General features: G+C 37.8%; 1 protein-coding gene across 1 annotated transcript in view; it reads left to right on the forward strand.

Moving 5' to 3' along the window:
• The window catches only part of NUS1 (NUS1 dehydrodolichyl diphosphate synthase subunit), a 36679-nt gene that overhangs the window by 1139 nt on the left and 21282 nt on the right, over positions 1-14258 (forward strand). The gene's annotated exons all lie outside the window — the stretch shown is intronic.

Consider the following 14258-nt stretch of genomic DNA (forward strand, 5'->3'; position numbering starts at 1 on the left):
CCAGTGCAGTACTTGACACAATAACAGATGTCCCATAAGTTTTGACTGAGGAAATGAATTTCACTATAGGATATATTTGTAAGTAAGAAAATTCAAAACTTAATTGGGTGGCTACAAATCTTAAACACTGTGCTGGGCACATTTCTTGGAATCTTACATTTAATTCCATGGACTCTCAGGCTTGTGAGGAGTAGACGCCAACGTAGGTGACATGATTAGTAACAGGAAATGTTGGGAATAAGTAACTACTATGAGAAGGGGGAAGAAAAATTCTAAATGAAGAAACTTGAGATGTTCTCACAGAAGAGATAGGATTTAAATTGAACACTGAAGAATGAGTTAGGAGGTTAAGGTTGGGGAAGCTCTGAATGTCAGGTTTGAGTTTTAGTCACGTCCTGAGGCAGTGGGATTTCCTTGGACACGAAGATGTGCTGACAAGAATGATAAAGGAGTATTTATATAAAGGAAGGAAAACTAATATTTTATTCTCTTATCAATAATGTAGTGTTACTTATCACAGCAGCTACAACTTGGTATTTACCTTTAAATCTTTGTCAGATAAGTAGGTTTAAGTATGTGGGGTTTTGTCAGAAAGTGTAGCTCAAGGTTGGGTAGTAACTCTTACCAGTTGTTAATCTTTGATTCACCTATCACCTTCCTGGCAGTCAGCAAGGACTATCGTGGCTCAATTGCCTGTCATATCCTCAAATGATAACTTACCCTGTAGGTAAAGTTTAATATACTCGAGGCTGACATTTTGTGGAACTTGCCAAGGAACTCGGCACACTAATAGAAATCACAAGACTATTAGGAAGCAACACAAACAAACTTTGCTTAAACCAGTGCAACAGAAAAATTTCCTGGGGTAAAAAAATAAGTGAAGCAGAATGGAAATCAGTTAAGGCCATTAAGCAATGTGGGGAAATAACTTACAAGTGACTCACTTATATCCAGGTGATTCTTTTAAAGCAAGTACCTTTACCTTCCATTAGGAAAGAAAAACGTCTATAGCTCAGTACTTCAACGAGGTGACTATGCCTGCTTACACAGATAATATTGCCACACTTCCTTGTTCCAGCAATTTCTGTTACTGAAAAACTGATGTGATTCAGAAATATCCTGTGTCCTATTTGCTAAAAGAAAAATGATTGTTAATGAAAAGGAAGAAGTCAAGATAACCAAGTGTCGACTGATAACCTGAAGGAGTTTTTAAGGTTCATTTTCAGTGAGTGGATTTTGGGCACTTTGTGCCCTACTATAAAAGCAGTTTGAATTATTTTTTAAGGGATAATTTTCATTATCTGAAGTAAGTCACTTTCGATTTACCCATTCTTGGTTCCGATTCATTCATTCATTCAACAGGTGACAGTTCAGCTTCTATTAAGTACTAGGTTCTGTTCCGAGCACAGGGTGCAGCAGTGAACAAAACACAAAAATCCCTGTGCTCAAGGAACTCAGATTTCAGTGGAAGTCTGACAAATATTGTAAATGAGTAAAGTATGTATATTAGGTCATAAGTGCAATGAGGAAAGTAAAGCAGGGAAGAAAAACAGGAATGTTGAAATTCAGTGGTAGAAGAAGGGGTACACATTTAAGTAGGGTGGCCAAGAAAAGTTTCATTGATTTTTGGGTATAGACCTGGAATAAGCCATGTGGATATGCGAGAAATAATGTCTTTTTTCAGGGGAAGTATAGATACTTAAAGTTTTATTCAGTTTTTGCAAGCGTTTATTTAAGCCTATTTCTACATATATGCTTATAAAAAAAATCCTGTTGATGTACTCATATATGCCACATTTATTGAATACTGTGGTAAAGCACTGGGATACAAAGAAGTACAGGAAATGGTGTCCTTAAGAGTCAAGCTATATCAAGTTAGTGATAACTACTAAAAATTAATACAAGCTAATACATAAATGCTAAGTGGTAAAGCCTGTGTTTAAGGATAGAAAAAGTAGAATAATCCCTGTGAAGAAACAGGGTTACTTCCATATGCCCATAGTAAGAAAGGAAGAAATAGCTTAAATTTGGATTAGTATGAACAGTACAGTATTTGTATGTGTGTGTGTGTGTGTGTGTGTGTGTGTGAGAGTGAGAATGGAGAATTCCTTATTGGCAGCATCCATGTCAGACTAAACTGAACAACAGCATTGAGTTGCATTGGGAACAGTAAATGTAGTAGTTAAATTTGTGTAATGAAAAGTCGAGAAATGAGATGGGGAGAAGGCTTGGTGACTGTTCTGGTCATCTATTGCTTTGTAGGGTACCCAGAAGCACAGTGTTTGGAAACGACAGTGTAGGGGTTTTAGTTGGGTAGTTCAGATAGCAGCTGGGACATGAAGCTTTCTCATCTTACATCTGGCTCCTGGCTCTTGATGGCTGAAATAGGTGAGGGCAGGTTGGCTATCTGTCTTCACTCCTGTCTTTCTACATGGTTGGCTTGGGCTTTCTCATGTGATAGTGGCCTCAGGGTGGTTAGGTGGTAGGTGACTTCCCCCAGAGCATGTTCCCAGAGACCTGGGCAAAGGCCAAGGTTTACAAGGCTTCTAAGACCTAGCTTTGGATATCATTCAGTGTTACTTTTGCTGTATTCTCTTGGACTGAGAAGTTACAGGTCTGCCCCAAATTAAGAAAATGGTGAAATAGACTTTTCTTTTCAATGAGAAAATGGCTTGTGCAGAAAGGTTGGAGGGAGGTAGGAGGTGTGGAGGAAGGGGGAATTAATGGCAACCATTTTGGAGACAACCTACTGTACCACCTTACATTTTTCCCTGTCCTGTACTCTTCCACCCAAAAATATTTGTATTTAAATAAGTATTGATAATAATTCTGCTTGGATGTAATTACATTTAATTCATAGACTAAAAAAACTATTGAGGAGAGAACCAAGATGGTGGCGTGAGTAGAGCAGCGGAAATCTCCTCCCAAAACCATATATATTTTTGAAAATACAACAAATACAACTAATCCTAAAAGAGAGACCAGAAGACACAGGACAACAGCCAGACTACATCCACACCCACGAGAACCCAGCGCCTCGCTAAGGGGGTAAGATACAAGCCGTGGCCTGGCAGGACCCGAGCGCCTCTCACCCCAGCTTCTGGCGGGAGGAGAGGAGTCAGAGCGGGGAGGGAGAGGGAGTCCAGGACTGCTGAACACCCAGTCCCAGCCATCCACACCGGTGTGCAGACACACAGTGCATGCATGGGGTGCTGGAAACTAGGGAAACAGGACAGTAAGAGCTATGAGCGGGTCCCTGCAGCCAGCGCACCCGGGACAAAGAAAAGCGAGTGCTTTTTGAAAGTCTTAAAGGAACAGGGACCCCACAGCTGGACGGAAGCGCCCTGGGACACTTAGCCCAGCAGCTGCAAATCCCAGGGAACTCTGGGAGCCCGAAACCCCGCAGCACAGCTCAGAGGCCCCTCACCACGATAAACAACCTCCCGCCTGTTTCCCGTCCGACACCTGTTTCCCGCCTGTTACTCCGCCATATTGGAGCAGCAGCCTGAGGCAGGTCACGGCCACAGCAACTGCAGAGCTAAATAAACTCCATAGCAGCCGGGCAAGATCAGAAAACCCATCTGCACGCAGCTGCCGAGCACAAGCCGCTAGAGGCCACTGTTCTCCCAGGAGAGGAAGGCCATAAACTGGTAAGAAGGGACTTTCTCTTACCCAACACATGCCCAGCTCCCCACAAATATATCTATCACCATGAAAAGGCAGAAGAAATTGATACAGACCAAGATCACAGAGGCAAACCCTGAGAAGGAGATAGACCTAACCAGTCTTCCTGAAAAAAGAATTAAAAATAAAGCTCATAACTGTGCTGATGGAGCTGCAGAGAAATATGCAAGAGCTAAGGGATGAAGTCCGGAGGAAGATTACAGACGTCCAGAGGGAGATTACAGAAATGAAATAATCTCTGGAAGGATTTATAAACAGAATGGATAAGATGCAAGAGGCCATTGATGGAATAGAAACCAGAGAACAGGAATGCATAGAAGCTGACGCAGAGAGAGAGAAAAGGATCTCCAGGAATGAAATGATATTAAGAGAACTGAGTGACCATTCCAAAAGGAACAATATCCGCATTATATGGGTACCAGAAGAAGGAGAGAGAGAGAAAGGGATAGAAAGAGTATTTGAAGAAATAATTGCTGTTAACTTCCCCAAACTGGGGGAGGAAATAATCGATCAGACCATGGAAGTGTACAGAACTCCCAGCAGAAAGGACCCAAGGAGGACAACACCAAGACACATAATAATTAAAATGGCAAAGATCAAGGACAAGGACAGAGTTTTAAAGGCAGCTGGAGAGAGGAAAAAGGTCACCTACAAAGGAAAACCCATCAGGCTATCATCAGACTTCTCAACAGAAACCTTACAGGCCAGAAGAGAATAGCATGATATATTTAATGCAATGAAACAGAAGGGCCTTGAACCAAGAATACTGTATCCAGCACGACTATCATTTAAATATGAAGGAAGGATTAAACAATTCCCAGACAAGCAAAAGTTGAGGGAATTTGCCTCCCAGAAACCACCTCTACAGGGCATTTTAGAGGGACTGCTCTAGATGGAAGCACTTCTAAGGCTAAACAGATGTCACCACAGAAAATAAAATCACAGCAAAAAAAGCAGACCAACCAAATACTAACTAAAGCAAAAAACAAAATCAACTACCCACAAAAGCAGTTAAAGGAAGCACAAAAGAGCACAGAATAAAACAACCAACATACAAAGAACGGAGGAGGAGGAATAAGAAGGGAGAAAAATAAAGAATCACCAGACAGTGTCTACAATAGCTCAATAAGTGAGTAAAGTTAGGCAGTAAGATACTAAAGAAGCTAACCTTGAACCTTTGTCAACCACGAATCTAAAGCCTGCAATGGCAATAAGTCATATCTTTCAATAATCACCCTAAATGTAAATGGACTGAATGCACCAATCAAAAGACACAGGATAATAGAATGGATAAAAGAGCAAGACCCATCCCTATGCAGCTTACAGGAGACTCACCTCAAACCCAAAGACTATAGGAACAAAGAAAGACTGAAGGAACAAAACAGCAGCAGAATCATAGAACCTAAGAATGGACTAACAGTTACCAAAGGGAAAGGGACTGGGGAGAAAGGGAGAGAAGGGAGGGATAAGGGTGGGGAAAAAGAAAGGGGACGTAAAGAAATAAACTAGAAAAAAAAAAAGAGAGGAAAAAAAAAAACTATTGATATTTATCTTGGTTTGACTCTGCTAGCAAACTGATCTTTTTATTTTTATTTTTATTTGCCTGCAATATTTCTTGATTATAATAATTTCTGCCAGTAAATAATTCTTTCATCTATCAGAAATTGGAGTTTTTCCAGAATTTCTTGAGCTCAGAATTCTAGTAAGGAGGTTTGGCTATTTTGTCTACATGATTATAATTTAAGAAATGTCTATGGTTGGGATGGTACAAAAACTGGAGTTTGGTAGCTTTTGATGCTACAGCCAGCCACAGGGGTGCTATGCTTCCCTGGGTCTTGAAGCATGTTTTGCTACAGGTTGTCTGGATAGGCATTATTATCTTTAGTGTTGAAACTTGTTCTTACTGCCCAGCTGTGTTGGAGCCATGCCAGAGCTATGCTAGGGCAGTATTTCTCAAAACTGGTCCGCAGACCACCTATGAATGAGTCATGAAGGATGCTTATAGAAAATAGATTAAACACAGCTACTGATCAGGCTGAATTGGGGGAGTTGGACCTGAGCATCTCTGTTTTTATCAAACTACCTATATGATGCTTTTGCACACTGTAGTTTGACCCTAACACAAATCAAAGGATACTCTACTACTTGCTTCATATCAAATTATTCCTTTTTCCTTTTCCTTTTCATGAGTTAGGAAATCTGGGTAGGGTCTTAGTATTATTTACTGTAAATTTGAGTGATCCAGAAAAAGGCATTTGCTTTCTGTGTGAGAACTCAGCAACAAGACAACAGAAATCTTTTTATGTTGCTCTTTCTGTATTACTTCCATAGTTATAAATCTGTTCTAGGTGTCTTATGAAATGGTTTTTGGGTACAGATTTCTCACACTGGCATTAGAAAGGTCTACCCAGCCAGCCTACCCAGTCCATTTCTCACTAAGTCATCTCTTACAAAAAGCTGCCATTTTATATATCTTCTGCTGCATCTACATTTAGGTTACTTGCTGTTCTCTCCTCCTGGAATATCCTCTTCCTTTTCCTGGCAAATGGCTGCCTACTTGTCAAAAGGCTGTCAGTTGTCCTTGTAAGGCCATCCAAACTATGACCTCTTACGTAGTCTCTCTTGACTATTCCATTCCTAATCATGCTCTATCCTTGAATGTCATTAGAACTTTTGTACATCTAAAGGTACTTCTATTCTCTATCTTGTGAAGTAGTAGTTGTGTGTATGTGTCTAAATTTTCCTACTAAACCTGAGCTTCATAGATGCCATCTATCATTTTTGCTTCTCCTGCAGTGTGTAGCTTGATGTTATGCATGTAAATGGCTAGGCTGTATATATTCCTTTGAATTGAAAGAAGGACAGCATTTCTTGTAGATGAGAATAATGAACTGAGTTGCAATTGGTGTCCCAACACGAATACCCAGAAGCCTTGAAATAATGGAGTGGCATGAAATTGTTTGCCCTGGTTTACTTAGTTTACTTACTTGGCATACTGACATATGCTATTGGGAAGTATGATTTTATTAATTACCTATTCTAATTGAAATACAGAGCTGCAAGAAGTGTTGCAAGTCCAAATATAGTGATTGCATTTTAATATATTGACCAATATGAACTAGAGTATTTGTCTTCCCTCATATGTGAAGTCATGTAAGGGAGTATTGGATCTATTCCTCATCTTCAACTTGGAGTATTTCACTTCTTGTACATAATTTCAAAGTTATCAAAGCATCCTACAATGTCCTGTTCTCCTTTTTCTGGCAAAGGTTCTAGGTACCCATCAAAAAGCTATCATTGATCCTTGTACATCTGTTTTATTACTTCTTAGGTAGCTTCTCTTGACTGGTTCATCCCTAGTTTTGCTCTGTCTTTGAAAAGCTCTATTCTGTTTTCATTAACTTTCGAAATAACCTCATTCTTTGAGTACCCTTCTATTTAACCATAGTACTGAATCTATGTATGAAAATAAAGCATTACTTAACAGTAATAATTACTCCATGTTGAATTCTTACTATGCAAAGAAGTACATTAAATCCTTAGCAATTTTTCAAATCAAGAAATTGAGACTTAGAAAGCCAAGAAGCTGTATCTAGTAACCAGCAGATCTAGAATTTGAACCAGCTTTTCCAAAGCTTTTGTACTTAACTAATTTGCTATACAGACTTGCATCGAGAGTCTGTGACCACAGTAAGGTCACTTTTAGTCTTTTCCCGATTACGTTGAGTCATCTTAAAGCCTTGGTAAAGTGGTAGTTATCTCCAGGTGATAGAAATGAGTTGTAGAAGAAAAGGCAAATAGAGTTTTCTTCATACTACTAATATAAATGTTCATCTTATGAGTCATAGAACACATTTTATATTTTTAATCAGCTAAATTTAACTTTATGAAGCTTGTGCTTCATATTGAACTATTTCTTTGTCAGGTAAGCAGAGTCTGTGAAGGTAGTCTCATTTTTAAAATGTGTGACCAGAGGCTGAGAAAGCCTACATGGTTTGTTTATTTTACACATTTCTCCTGCTGAAAAACTGGGACTTCACATGTAGCCCTCATCCCATTATACTATGCCACCATTGTGCAAATGTCTGTTGCCTTGTGACAACGTGTAATTCCAGTGTAATTGTTGATTTCTGAAGTATCCTGTGCCTCTCTCTCGAAATAGAATTGTTTATTGACTTATAAGATTCATCTTGTTATGACTTCAGTCATGTAAAATTTTAATGATAGATTTTTTTTTCATTTTAAATAAGCACTCCGTAAGTATGTTTTCTTCTGTGAAGATTGCCTCTAATGGTGTTATAATTGGGTTGTTAGAGAAATTAAATGAGGGTAACCACTAGGTAGTTTAATGTAGGTGTCTAGTTTAAGAAGAAAAGATGTAGGCCATTTTGAAGGATGGCATGTATTTATAAAGAATTACTACTTCAGTTCCATAGCTGGTGAAATGCTTTATAACTGAGAGAGATTGTGTTTATTTCACTTTTCTCCCATCCCTTGCCTCTAATTTCTGATTTAAAAGAAGATCTATTGAATGTGTATTTTAAAAGTCTCATTTTATGGAATTGATTATTTCACATAGATTTTTTAAAAAGCAGTATTTAAGGAATGCAGTTAAGATCTGCTGACTGAATACTTGTCTAATTAAACTCTCCTTGTTATTTGGTTCCCTTAATTTGAAAAATATATAATGTCATGGCTTTATTATGCAAGTAATGTATTCATGCTTCAGTATGAGGATAGAATAAATGTTGAAACCTATAAATAATTCTAAAATGGCACTTTAACTAACATAGTAGAGATTTTAAAAGACTCCATAAGGTACCTAAATACAGTATATAATCTAAATGGCTAGAACGTACTTAATTCCACTCTTGGAACTATTTTCTCTCCTGGCTTCCATGATACTATGTATGCTTGGATTTCTTCCTATCTCAATCCCTGTTCCTTCTGAGCCTGTGTCTGGCATCTCCTCATTTGTTCCACTTCTAAATGTTGAGGTGTCCTAGGATTTTGTGTTGTATATAAGCCCTTGTCTTTGTTTTGTTCACTCTGTCTCCTAGATCAGAGATCAGCAAACATTTTCTTAAAGGGCCAGCTAGTGAATATTGTAAGGTTAGTGGGTTATATGTCCCTTTGATACCTCCTCAACTCAGCCAGTATAGCTAAAAAGCAGCCATAAACGAACGGTTGTGTTCTAATAGTAGTTTGCTGACCCTGTCCCAGATAGTTTCTCCAGTCCTGTCACTTTAAATATTATTTATATGCTCACACCCAGATTCATGTTTCCAGTCTGGAACTCTTCCGTAATTCCAGACTCCTGTATCTAACTGCGTACCTAACATCTCCACTTTTGTTTTATTAAATATCTCAAATGCTGAACATGTCTAAAACAATACCCTTGAATTTTCATGCCCCCAAACATACCTCTCTGACAGTTTTTCCCATCTCAGAAAATACTACCTTCCAACCAATTGCTGAAGGTAAAAACTTGGACCCTGTGTGTGAGTCTTCTCTTACATCATATTCCACCTGTGACCTATTGACAGGCCTCCGTGGTCTCACTTCTTGGAACATATTCCAGTTTTGCCACTTGTTTTGGTTCTCCATTGCAGCCATCTGAGTTTGAATTCTCATTATCTTTCACCTGGATTTTTGCAATCCTGATTGCTCTTCCTATTCTGTCCCCTGTATAATCCATTCTTCAACTCATCAGCAAGGTTATCTTTTTTGATAACATCATTCAAACTCTGACAACACCTTCCCATTGTACTGAAAATGTTTTCTGAGCTCATTACTAAAGCCCACAGAACCCTTTGTGTTTAGGACCTTTGCCTACATCTCTGGCCTCATGTACTGCCCCTCTTTCTACTTAATTTCTGTGCTCACTAGTTATACTTTTCTTTTTTTTAATATTTTGATATTTTTTTCACCAGTTACACTTGAATATGGTGAAAACCTAAATGCTGGGAGAATATGCAGTAGCTGTAATAGTAATAATGATCTTTGTTTGGTAATACTGATTTTTCTTATATTTTAAGAGCTGAACAAAATCAGCAAAGACCTTTTTTGTTAAATAATGCAGTTGTTAAAATAATCATGAGATTAGCACCAAGGAAGGATACATGTTATACAAATAAAAAAAAGCAAGATACAGAATGCATGACCACACACACCAGGATTACACATGCATGTGGACAAAGAGTAAGAATAAGTTAAAAACTGGAAATAGTTGTGTTATGATGGTAAGGTTGGGGATGTTCAGTTGTTAGGATGGAGGGTTAGGGGACCTTACCTTATTGTTTAACTTTGAATGTTTTACACAGTTTTCAATACTAGAATTTAAGACTCATTTCTTAGAATATAAAAAGTTTACATTTGGTCCCCAAAGTGCATAGCTAATGTTTATCAAGAAATTCTGAAAACACTGTAGTCTTTCTGTGGTACAGCTTTCCTAGCGTATTTTATTCTTTCATGGAAATGTAAATTTGTGGTGTGATTGTGTATGTGTATGTGTGCACGTGTGTGTGTGTTTCCAGAAATGGCTCTTTCATGTGTCTTTTCTATATCTATTTCCATATAGTTTATATTTACACTTGGGAAATTTAAAGTACATGAGATATAGTTATAACAAAACATAATGTAAAATGCTTTAAATCATTATTGCAAAAATGTGGATTCCCAAGTCTTTCTTAAAGAATTCAAATATTTGTTACTCCTGTGAAACCTTCTTAACCATCTTCTAAAAAAGAGTTGTACTCCTTGCTTTTTCAAAAGATACAGCTCATTTGTGAGCTGTATATATTTAATATATTTAATAAAATTTATATATTTAATAGAGTTCAGATTTTTTGAGAGGGCGATTCAAAATTTAATAGTAAAGTGGGTTTAGCATTGTTTGTTTATCAGCATTAGAAATAGTTACTAAACCGAATAATTAGAATCCAGGAATAATTAGAATTTCAGGCCAGTCTTAGTTTCTTGACCAAGGACAGTTGCTTGACCTTTCTGGGTCCATTTCCTCATCTGTAAAAAGATGTGATAAAATAATTCTCACAGCTTATTACTATGTAATTCAGTGAAGTACAGTTGTCTCAAAAATTTTGATGAGGAAAATATTCAACACAGCCATCAAGATCAGCAAACCACTTTTTTCCTCCAGTTGGCAAAGCACTCCCAGCTCCCTCCTCCCCTCCTTCTCTGGGCTCCTCTTTTACCCTGCACATGCCGAAATGCCACATATCAAGATAATATAAATTGCTCCCCTTGCTTGTGCTCAGGGCTCAGACCTTGGGAGAATACTCCCCTCTGAGCCCGCCGGTGTAAAATAAAACCTCAACACTCCAAGACCTCCGAGTGCCTCTTGGTTCTTCCGTCAGTGATCCAGTCCAGGTTTTCCAGTATTTTCTGTAACAATTGGAGTATTTGTAAATGTTTTCCCCTTAGATCAATTATTTCTTAATGTAGTCTCAATTTCCTTTTACAAAAAATTACTTTTGTGATCATTTCTTTACTTTATTACATTATTTTGGCTTTAGATTCTGTGAAGGCAAAGAAGATAAATTATGATATGAGAAAAAGAATCTCTACAAGTATGATGAAAACTTATCTAATATCCTGTGATATAGGTAGAGAAATTACCTATTTTAGTCAAAGGCTAAGTATCTTGCTGCATTTCTTGTGTATTGTGTGAAGTGTGTGTATGTAGACTGAATCCTGAAGAAAATTGCAAGCTAATAATTTCGCTTGTAGCTAAGTGCGCAAAGTTTCATAGAGTATAATCAGATTTCTGGGTGGGGGTCAAGCTGTGAGGTGTCTGGAATCATCCTGCTGATATTACTTTATGTATGTGTTTAGCACTTCTCAGAAACTATACTTGTGTATTTCATTTTTTTCAACCAAATCAGCTAAGACCAAGGTTCTGTTTAAAATAACCTCATGAAAGTCTTCTTTATAAAAGATACTTTGTAACTGCCTCATAAGGAAGTATCTGCTTTTTTTGTGAGAGGTTCCTGGAAACTTCTTAAAAATTCCAGTCAGTGACAAGTCTGTTGAGGTTTTGTTGTTAGGTGACACTTTGTGCACTGATAATTTGGTTTACTAAATAAACATTGAGCTCCTGCTATGTGAAAGGTGTCTTAGGGTAAGAGTTGAGTAGATAAAAGTTCAGTAAGAGCACAGTTCTGTAGGAGAGTTCATGTGAGTCAGAGGAGGAATGGGGCTCATCTACCTGGGGGATTGGGAAAGGACTCCTGAAGGTAAGTGACATTTCAGCTGGCCTGTGAAGGATTTTTCAGCTGTGGGGATGGGAAGGTAACATAACAAAGGATGGAGTTTGAAATCACTGCATGTGTTTTTAGGAGAATGTAAGGCAATTCTAATTTGCTGGGGATACAGTACTACAGAGAAAGATTCATTTATTTCATAAACAGAAATTATTTCCACTCACCAAGTGTGGAAACATAGGCTGGAATATTAATACCGAAGCAGTTTGTTCTTAACACATTAAGCATTTTGGGAGCCACTGATGATAATTAAAGTTGGAAGACACTGAGATTAAAGATGAACCTAAAGACTATTAATCTGGTTGTCAGTCTAGTGATACCTGCTGGAAGGGGGAGGAAGACCCATTAGAAGGTGGTTGTAATATAAAAGAAGACTACTGCTTGGAACAGTGGGGACAGTGGACAGAAGGAAATGGATAAAGGAAACATTACTGTAGAAGAGTATATAGAGTTAGCATATTAATATATAGAATTAGCATATTAATAGAGCATTGGGGGGTGATAGAGAAAATACTAGAGAGTAGAGAAGATGCCCAGGTAACTGGGCAGGCAGTATGCCTTAATAGAAAAAGAAGGGAAATTTTTTAATACACTATTATAAACAGCTTTACAGCAGTTACGATTTTAAATCACCCATTGTCCTCTCACCCTTACGTATTTCCTGTTCACATATTGTCTATTCTCTTGCAGGCCTTGTCCCTAAGTGCATATAAGTTTCACACTTCTAGTACTGATCTTTTTTTTTTAAACTTGATGTAATAATAAGTGTTTAAGAGCTTACTTTAAAAGATAAACTGCCAAGTTTTAGATTTGTTCATTGTCAGATGCTTGTAGATCTTCTAGGTAATATTAGATGTTTGAATGAACTGGAAGTGTTAGGAATCAAATGCTGATCCTGTTTTTACTTAAAATTTTAATGTTCATCATGGATATTTTTGCATTAATTGAAGTTGTTAAAGATAATGCAATAAGTTATTATTTATCTTAATTACTGATTTTTTTGGTGCCCCCTTAAATTTCATTTCACTCATTTTATGCTGTTCTGGCCCTGAATGGTTTTAAAGTGACTAGCATCAGAAAGGGAGGGTGACATGGACCAAAAGAGGGGGCTGAGAGGGGAACTCTGAGGAGTGATATCCTTTTAGGGGTGGAAAGAGGAAGAGAATTCAGTGCAGAGTGAGAAGCAACTGTTCTAGGAACAGGTTGGGAGTTGTTGAACCACGAGAGGACATTCAGACAAGCTGGAGTAAGAATAGGATTCTGGGAAGGAAACAGGGTGGGCATTAATAGTTACACTTCAGAAAGGTTGAAAAGGAAAGGATAGAGATTAAGAGGTAGCAGCCATGTGGTGACGATGAAGAATGTCATCCATTGCCTTGGAGAGAGCAAGAGTTCCTGAAAAACTTTCCCACTGTAATCTGGAGGCTGAAGTAAAGATGAGTGAATTGATGAGAACTGTGGCATAGGTCTTCAAGAGTATGGAAGGAAGAGATCATGGTGATAGGAACAGGCAAAAGCAAGGGCTCCTAGGTTGGGTTACTGTTAAATAAATCTTAGCACATATGAGAAATAAATTTATTTAAGTCTTATTTTTAATAAGCTTCTATGTCCTGGCATTAGTGTTTTGGAGATTTTACATTACTTTTAAAATTCATATGCCTTCTATAATTAATACCTACAGTATAGACCAAAGTGTGGTCTAAATTACCTTTTTTCCTTATTGGCATAGATAAATGGAAATCTTGTAGCATTTATAAAACTATCATACATGCTGTTTCGTAGCATATGCTTTTGTATCATACATGTGAATTTTATGATTGACTTCAGGATAATGATTCTATTCTACACATCTGTATTGCTACACAAGTATTACTATTCTAAACATTGTTATTCAGATAGTACCTGATATTAATCCTTTACAAATTTTGTTTGTATTCGGAACTATTTGTTTTTGTTTAATCTTGCTCTGGACATAGGTGCTACACAATGCTCATTTTTATGTTTCCGAGCTTATGGTCCTATGATTGTGGACTTTCATAAGAAGCCACATCCTTAGCCCTCTGCTCTTCTCCATGTATGTCTTCTTACCTTTGGAGATCTTATTTATCATTTCTTGTCTATATGACTTTGACCTTGAGGAGGATGACTTCCAAATATACTCCACATCTTCATCCTCCATCCTTTGTTGTATTGCCTGCCCAGGCCTGCATTTGTAAAGTTCTCCTATTCTTAATGGACCAGCTGAAGTGTCACTTACCCTATGGGGCCTTTCCTAATCCTCCAGCCAGTCTC

Source organism: Manis javanica, chromosome 13 (assembly GCF_040802235.1).
Source record: "Manis javanica isolate MJ-LG chromosome 13, MJ_LKY, whole genome shotgun sequence".
Classification (NCBI taxonomy): Eukaryota; Metazoa; Chordata; class Mammalia; order Pholidota; family Manidae; genus Manis; species Manis javanica.